Here is a 9,363-nt window from a genome sequence, read left to right as displayed (position 1 = left end):
TGTGTGATGTGCAGTATAAAGACAGACACCACTATAATTGCCGTTATACAATAGTGTGGCTTTTTTAGATTGTAAGCATGCAAGCAAGGCCCTCTTATCTTTGTATGTTATCTTTCCCTGTTTGATAAAACAAAGGTGTTTGTTTTGTTTTTTACTGTGATAAAATGTCTCTGGATTATCCTAGGACTATATAAATAAATATTAATAAATACTATACAATACATTTTGGCTTTGGAAAGTGCATGTCAGTTTGTTCTGTAAACTACCAAAAGTATCTATTATAGACTGTTTAGGATTATAGCATCCTCTTTTATGCCAGGTTCCACTCCAGTGGAAACAGTTAACGGTTACTAGATTACTGCTACTGTGCGTCTCGGTTTTCAGAGCATAGAAAGTGTAATACAATCCTTGTTATGTGAGAGGGTCCATCAGATCGCCATCCGTGGAGTTGCACAAGAAAGGAGGATGAAGAGACTGTAACAGGACCTCAGGTAGGTCTCCATATTATCATTTAAAAGCCAAATAATTGTGACATTTTATGTAATTGTGACATGTTATAATGTGCAAACTCTAAAGAATGCATCAGGCAGACAGCTTTATTTTGGAGTGTACCTGAATCACTTTGACACTTCTGCTGCTTAGATGCCCCTCTGTTCACGTAAATGGGATTCTAAGAAAATGTCTATACATGTCCGTGAGTAGTTTATGTAAAAAAAAAAAAAAAAAAAATCTGGATATTGCATGATTAATAATGTTGCTGACAAAGCTGCAGATTCAGGCTTCTATAATAAATTAACTCCTATGTTAGTGCCAACCAGACCTAGGCCAGTCAGTGCCAAGCTGTATTCACTATCATGCAGATCATGCAAGTAAAATTTGCAAGATCCCGTAGAAAAAACTGCATCCCCTAGTGGGTGAGTGTGGGTTCATTTTTAATAGTTAGGTGATATCATAGAATATCATATCATGTTGCACTACTGGCATTTGTAGTACTACATCCAGGTACTGCACTGACCTGTTTTGGAACATGGAGAAAAAAAAAAAAAAAAATTATATATATATATATATATATATATATATATATATATACACATACACACACACACAGCCCACATACAACTGCTATTTTTGCTCACCTAGTTCCGGTGGTGCAGGAACTTCCTCTTTTTCAGTCCCCTGAAGTAATCCAATAGTTAAATATCCATAAACCTCAATTGGAAGCTTGCTCCTTGAGGAGCCACAACACGCAAAAATCCTTTTTGAGGTGCATACACACGGTCAGATATGTCAGATGAACGATTGAACGATTTTTTACTGTATTAAAATGAATGGAAATCGTCCAAAACTGACTGCAAACACATCAGATGTCAGATATCGTTATCTGACAAACGGGAACGCGCATCATCAGGGCCGGCCCTAGCCCAAATTTTTTGGTAAGCGAGTATTTTTTTGGCGCCCCCCCTATGCAGTGCCCCTTTTACAGTGCCCACGGTAGTGGTCCCCCCAGTGCAGTGCCCCTTGTGCCCCCAGTAGTAAGCCCCTTATATAGTGCCCCAGTAGTACTCCCCCCCATGCAGTGCCCCCAGTAGTGGTACCTCCCTATGCAGTGCCCATTATATAGTGCCCCTAGTAATAGTCCCCCCTCTTGTAGTGCCCCCAGTAGTATTCCCCCCTTGTAGTGCCCCCAGTAGTATTCCCCCCTTGTAGTGCCCCCAGTAGTATTTCCCCCCTTGTAGTGCCCCTAGTAGTATTCCCCCCCTTGTAGTGCCCCCAGTAGTATTCCCCCCTTGTAGTGCCCTCAGTAGTATTTTCCCCCCCTTGTAGTGCCCCCAGTAGTATTCCCCCCTTGTAGTGCCCCCAGTAGTATTCCCCCCTTGTAGTGCCCCAGTAGTATTTCCCCCCTTGTAGTGCCCCCAGTAGTATTCCCCCCCTTTGTAGTGCCCCCAGTAGTATTCCCCCCTTGTAGTGCCCCCAGTAGTATTCCCCCCTTGTAGTGCCCCAGTAGTATTTCCCCCCTTGTAGTGCCCCCAGTAGTATTCCCCCCCTTTGTAGTGCCCCCAGTAGTATTCCCCCCCTTGTAGTGCCCCCAGTAGTATTCCCCCCTTGTAGTGCCCCCAGTAGTATTTCCCCCCTTGTAGTGCCCCTAGTAGTATTCCCCCCCTTGTAGTGCCCCCAGTAGTATTCCCCCCTTGTAGTGCCCTCAGTAGTATTTTCCCCCCCTTGTAGTGCCCCCAGTAGTATTCCCCCCTTGTAGTGCCCCCAGTAGTATTCCCCCCTTGTAGTGCCCCAGTAGTATTTCCCCCCTTGTAGTGCCCCCAGTAGTATTCCCCCCCTTTGTAGTGCCCCCAGTAGTATTCCCCCCCTTGTAGTGCCCCCAGTAGTATTCCCCCCTTGTAGTGCCCCAGTAGTATTTCCCCCCTTGTAGTGCCCCCAGTAGTATTCCCCCCCTTTGTAGTGCCCCCAGTAGTATTCCCCCCCTTGTAGTGCCCCCAGTAGTATTCCCCCCTTGTAGTGCCCCCAGTAGTATTTCCCCCCCTTGTAGTGCCCCCAGTAGTATTCCCCCCCCCCTTGTAGTGCCCCCAGTAGTATTCCCCCCCTTGTAGTGCCCTCAGTAGTATTCCCCCCTTGTAGTGCCCCCAGTAGTATTTCCCCCCTTGTAGTGCCCCCAGTAGTATTTCCCCCCCTTGTAGTGCTCCCAGTAGTATTCCCCCCCTGTAGTGCTCCCAGTAGTCCCCCCCCCTTGTAGTGCCCCCAGTAGTAATCCGCCCCCCTGCAGTAGAGACATAATAGAAAAAATAAAAAAAACACTTACCTGACACCCGCTCCTGGTCCCGCCGCCGAGATCAGCTCCTCCGTCCGCCGCTTTGCATTATGGGAGTGACGCGTCATGGGAGTGACGCGTCACTCCCATTACCCACTGCGGGAGCCGGAAGATGTCCGGGTCCAGCAGTGGGAGCAGCAGCAGCCGATGAGAGTCTGTCAGACTCTCATCAGCTGCTAAAGCAAACACACAGCTGCCGGCTCCGGCGGCTGTGTGTTTGTGCTGTGTAGCGCTACACACGCGGTGCAGCTGTGTCACAGAGACACAGTCTGCACCGCGGCCCGCATGGTACGCAGCTGAGGCGCTCTTCACTATGTGGCGCCTTACGCAGCTGTGTACCATGCGTAACGGGAGAACCGGCCCTGCGCATCGTTCATCGTTGCACACGTCAGATTTTCCTTCAGATATGAACGATTGAATGATTTTTAAAATCATTCAGATCTGAAGAAAAATCTCTCCGTGTGTATGCACCATTACTTATGCTGGGCGTACACTATACATTTATCTGTCATATATCTGTCCAATCTGTCTGGTGGGAAGGAAAATCTTGTCCATTTTCTAGTGTTTGGGAGCAAATTTCTATTGTCATTTGCTCCCATACATTACCAGGTTTTCATTCCATCCAGCCAAATTGGACAGATAATTGTATAGTGTATGCCCAGCAATAGTTTTAAATGTAAATTGTATTCAACTCTACATAGGCTCCTGTGTTTCTAATTATTATTATTGAATAAAGACATTTAATAATTGTTAGGATAAATCTACCTTTAATTTGGAAGACAAATTATTTTATTTTTTGTTAAGGAAATTGATTTATCAGTATTTGTCCCGTAAAGCTAGATAAGTGGCAGTTAGATCTGTCAAATTAGGTTAATGGTCAAAAAAGGGCCAGTCATAGTTTTTGATTTTGTGACTCATAAAAAGCCTTTTTTGCCTGTTTTTTTGCAGAAATTTTGCATAAAAACTTTTCACCTAATTCAATTCCAGGACAATTTTGCCTAAAAGGAAACTCGATTCATTGAATTCGCCAAAAAAGATTCTCCAATGAATAGCAGGTGAAAAGAAGTGCATAATCTTTATTTTGGGGTGCAAACAAGGGGAAACGACTCAGAGCCCTTGGGACAGCCCCCCAAAAGACAAATCTGAAAAAAAAAAAAACCTAAGAACACTCTAAAAAAGACATGTAATTTTTGGGGTGAAAATGTAAAAAGTGGGGGGGATAAGCATAAAAACTAGTGAAATAGGCTTCTTGGGGGGCTGCAAAGATGGGTCAGGAGTTTTTGGGATTGTAGGTGCATGCAGCAGGTGAATTTTTCACGCGTTTAAAAAGTTCACTTTAGAGATATAAAAATATGCTTGCACCTATTTTCAAGTACCCGAAATTTGACTGGACTACTTATTTTCACAAAAAAATGCTGTTTAATGCTATTCTTCACCACTTTTACAAACACGCTAATAAGAAGCAATTTACACAACTTAAGTACCCAAAATAGCTTTATTAGGGCTATTAGTACACATCTATATTGATTTCCTATGTTAGTGCATCTTTTTCTGGGGCACAGACTGATTTCCCCAATTCTTTCAGTACTTTTCGCCTGTGCCACATTCACCTATATCCGTTTTTGCCTGTTTTGCAATTAAATTAGGCGAAAAGCGGGGACGTGCATGGAATGATTTCGCCTCTAATTGTATACCCTTCAAAGAGGGGAATTCAATTGCAGGCGAGGGGTGCGAATTGCCGTTGCCACAAAGTTTAAACGCCGGCAACGGCAGCCCTTCTCGTATCCTTTGCACGGTCAGCCGAATGCCCGATTCGCTCAAAAGTGCTCGTGTCCCTATGGTGTAGTGAACACTTTTGAGCTAAATCCCACTGCCATAAAGAGTGGCAGCTTCCGCGCAGATTCGACCAAACGAATGTATTCACTCCTAATTGAATTCCCCTCAAAGTGTTTAATTCAGCATTGGCTATACTTACCTACCCCACATTCAATACAATAAAGCAGATGGTGATCCCAAGTTCATTAGAATGCATAGTAGCTCGTCACCTACAAATACAAAGTGCTTTCTTGCACTGGTTAATCAGGCACCTCTCTGTACTAGGCAATAATCTTAAAGCAAATGTTCTCTAATTCATTTAAATTTATATCCCCAAATTGACAATAACTATTATTTTTTTTTTTCTTTCTTATGGTTAGAAAAAAATAATAATTGTAACGGTACAGGCGGTTTTAACTTGTAGCCATACCAGCATACTTATGCTGGTTTTATTAATGCTTTGTTTTATTTATTAAAAATTTTACATAGTGCCAGCATGCCTCGACACACTTTACAATTTGAAGCAAAGTAATAAAACATGCTGTGAATTAACAAACAGACAGAGAGGTTAGAGGGCCTGCAAGCTTACAGTCTGTAGAAAAAAATAAGTTTTATATGCAAGTTTAAGTTCCACCAGTCCAGCCAGACTGCAACAGAATAAACTACTTAGTGAAGCTATGTGATCCAGTCATACAGTAATATCGGTTTGGTAGTCAGAAGGTTGTTTGATTATAGATAGACAATAAATGTATGTTTTTGTTAACTATACAGAGAGGTCATAATTAGGAAGAATAGCCCAGGGAGGATAAGTATATGGTTTGAGATTATGGATTAAGCTTGCCTAAATAGGGTTCTTTTCAGGGAGCCTTTGAAAGACGCAATGGAAACATCTTGTACGAGGGAGGGAATTTCACAGAGTGGTTGCAGCCGAAACAATCTTGATATTGAACTGGGGCTGTAGAACAGCCTGGAATCCCTCTCTAAGTGCACACGCATGGAAAAGGGGCGTGGCCATGCGGCATGCCTTGTCTCTACATGCTGGCCGAGCACAGCGCCGGGGGGTGGAGCTGCTCGCAGTGGTGTCACAAGGAGGATGCGGGCCACACCAGAGTGTCACCCGCCAAGGGGTGACACCAAGGTGCAGACTCCACCTCAGTGACAGGAGCTGGATGCTGCACTGTGTAATTAAGTGCAGCACTCGGCTCCTGACATTGTGAGGAGCCGGCCGACCCTGCACACAGGGAAGTCCGCACCCACCCTGCCCCCCTGTATTAAGTACGGTGAAGGGACCACAGGGATTCAGGCCGTGAGCACACATCCCTTTCCCACATTGCCACACCCCCTGTCTGGGGGTCATGCCTCCTTTTCGGTGGCTCGCACACAGCATCCCTCCTTGCACAGGGAGACAACGTGGGGAGGGACGCCACTGGCTGCTCGGCCAGGCTTTCGGGCAAGATCAGCCCATTGGCCCTCCTGGTATTTGCCAGAAGGCACCGATTTTCGGTAGAATGAGAGGGTTCCAGTTGGGAGATATATATTAAAACAAGGCAAGGGAAGAGGATTAAGGTGCCACAGTGCTCTGCAGATGGGATGCGGTTAACATCCCAACAACCAGGATTCCGTCTGCCAGAACCCCGCCATCGAAATCCTGATCGCCGAGACAATACCGGCACAGAAATCCAGACATGACTCGGGATGCCGACATCGGGATCCAGGCAGACGGCATCCCAATCCTAAGGACACCTTGGAAAGGTAAGTATCAGCCGCAAGGGGGCAGAGTTAGGTTTAGGACAGCGGAACATTACTCACTGTTGCCCTGTCGGGATTTGAACCATCGGGATGCCGCTGTCAGTGTACTGACAGCCGGTATCCTGTCCATCGGTGTTTCATACCGATTCCCTGCAGATAGTTGGAGAACAAGACAAATATAAAACAGGGAAATACAATTATAAACTAATTATATTATCATTCTATTGCAGTGCTTCTCAAATCTAGTCCACAGGGCACACTAACAGTGCATGTTTTCCAGGTCTCATCACAGAATCGCAAAGCAAGGATATATGGAAAACATGCACTGTAAAGCTGGCCATCCACTATACAATTATCTGTCAGATATCTGTCCAATCTGGCTGGTTGGAATGAAAACCTGCTAATGTATGGGAACAAATGACAGTCGTCCATTTGCTCACAAACACTGGAATAGCCAAAAACACATTGAATGTTTAAAAGTGTGTTATATGTTTGTTTGTTCGTCTCAGTCTCAACATTGCTGGTCCTGTTATTAGTATTTTTACGCATCACACATACAGTATATCTTACTCTTAGAGTCGGCCACTGTTTTAAATATTTTATTTGATATGTTGTTCATACCTCCACACATTCTGACTTAATTTTACATTTGCTCTACACTGTTGAATTTGTAAATAAACCATTTAATACATTCCTGCCTATACCTTCTAAAACCACAAGATGTCGCTAGTTAGCGCTGTGTTTGATTATACCATTAATGAAATACTGAGACAGTTGAATAGCAGTCCAACGCGCTAAAGATTATTATTCAGGTAAAAGTACAGATGTTACAACGCTATGATCTAATAATGAGCGCAAATAAATTGTACAAACATTAGGTCATAAGGTACAGTTAATATACATGAAATGGTTAATAAAGATCGAAATACAATGAGCAATATGAGACAGGGAGACAAAACAGAGAGAGAGAGAGAAAGAGAAAGAGAGACATTAAAATACAATGAGAGAGATATCAATGTCTGCTGAGAGCACATGTTCAAGATGGCTGGTGATGGTGTGTGTGGGTGTGTGTGAGGGGGGTTGGGAATGCTTCCTGCCCTATTGTCCAAACCGCATGGTCTACAAACAAACTCCATTATGAAGCTACCTCATTGAAATCTCCCATAATGCCATAGTTAATTAAATATGCAAGCTGAATATCATATGCCAACACATCAGGCAAACACTGCACCATTTAATATTCCAACATGTACAACACAAGCGGATTCCAATATACAACAATACCATCCTACAACAGACCTCATCCAGTACCCACAAGACCGTGGGGAGGGGGAAGGGCTGAAGCACATGCTCTTCCTTTGTTTGCAAGCCTCATGATCCCTAGGCAAACTCCAATTTGAAAACTCACATTAAGTTGTAACTCTGTAAATCATACATCCATCAATGATCACAATTATAATAAAGACAATATACCTATCTGACCCATACAACACCATAACTGGGTAGAATTATAATTTCCTTTGTTCACCCCACATGGAAGTAGCCATCTCTAATAAACTGCAGACAATATACCTATCTGACCCACACGGCAATTACTTATGACCATTCAAAGCTGTTATTAATTCAACTTCCATAATATATAACTGATACCACCCTATGATTACATTCATGAGTATACAACACATACCAAGCCTATCTCTCCCAAGCAGAGATATTGTTCAAGCACATGGGAAGGCCCTAACACAGAGCACATGGGAAGGCCCTAACACAGAGCACATGGGAAGGCCCTAACACAGAGCACATGGGAAGGCCCTAACACAGAGCACATGAGGATCTCAATCAACCAGCATCAATCATTTACAAATATTACAAAAACTCCATAATCAATCCCTTTCCTGCATGCTGATAACAGACTATTGTACCCTACAGTGTAGATGAAAAGTACAGATTAGATAACATAATATCATCCACTGTATGCTAACACAGACTCATGAATATCCTTAGAAAACTACAAACCACGCTAAGCTAATAACAGATTAACACCAAAAATAGCTACAGACACCCAAATAGGCTAAATATTGCACAATTTATACTTAGCTATAACCCAGAGGAACTGAGACCCCGTTGTCTTGTGAGGGAGGGAACCTCTCTCTTCCAAAAAGATCTGCAAGTGTGTCTGCTGGCTTGTGTGTTCTTAACAATGTGCATGCTATGTTCCCGCCTCCTTTTACCTGTGAGGTCATCAGAAAGGGAGTATACTTTTGGTTTCTTGAAACTACTGTTAATTAGGTTCTAGTCCCAGTTAGCTATATCTATTGATTAGACTGGAATAACCAGTCCTTTGGACAAAAATGTAAACAAGCCTACACAATGTCATTGTCTTTTGGTAAGGGTTAGAAATCTGTTACAGGGCATTTATTGGACAATTTCAAATGGATACAAAAGGTGTCCAACCTCCCTTTGCATCCCCCACATGCAAATCTAAGCTGCTTATGGCTTACAACATTTCAAATAGTTATTCTCTCTAACATTCATATTTCATAGCCGCATGTTCTGATCTTCATATTGATGTCACCGGAACGCTGTGGAAACAGAGTAGTTCAGTACTTTTCCGAACACAGTCCAATTGTCCTTTACTAAGCAATAGTTACAGAAAACATTAATTTCTTTATATACTGACATTGCGTTTAAACCAAGTAATAATTATCCTTTTTGCGTTACGGGATCATTGCTTTTAAATGTATGTATGCGGGGAAAACACCACTGCTTTGCTGTTGCTCAAATATAAGTCTGTGGTGATTTTAATGTGTTGGAAAGTTATTTTACGTATTCTGAACACTGTCGGTATGTGTTTGGGGAAGATTGTTAAAAAGCTGTTAGCAACTTTGCACTGTGGTTTGTGTACTATGTATTTTTGACAAAATGACGCTTGTACCTCCTTTTGCTACCTAAAATGGCGCTTGTGTAAGCTTTCTTTT

General features: G+C 43.1%; 1 protein-coding gene across 1 annotated transcript in view; it reads left to right on the top strand.

Annotated features, from left to right (window-relative positions):
* Positions 1-339: 339 nt before the first annotated feature.
* The window catches only part of LOC148523752 (uncharacterized), a 31,056-nt gene continuing 22,032 nt past the window's right edge, over positions 340-9,363 (top strand). The window contains exon 1 of the mRNA XM_088472763.1: positions 340-491. The gene's annotated coding sequence lies outside the window, so the exon portion shown is untranslated. The remainder of the gene's footprint in view (positions 492-9,363) is intronic.

The sequence above is a fragment of the Taudactylus pleione genome, unplaced genomic scaffold, assembly GCF_031769625.1.
Source record: "Taudactylus pleione unplaced genomic scaffold, aTauple2 ptg000128l, whole genome shotgun sequence".
Classification (NCBI taxonomy): Eukaryota; Metazoa; Chordata; class Amphibia; order Anura; family Myobatrachidae; genus Taudactylus; species Taudactylus pleione.
Note: the sequence above shows the minus strand (reverse complement) of the source record. Positions and strands in the feature narration are given on the sequence as shown.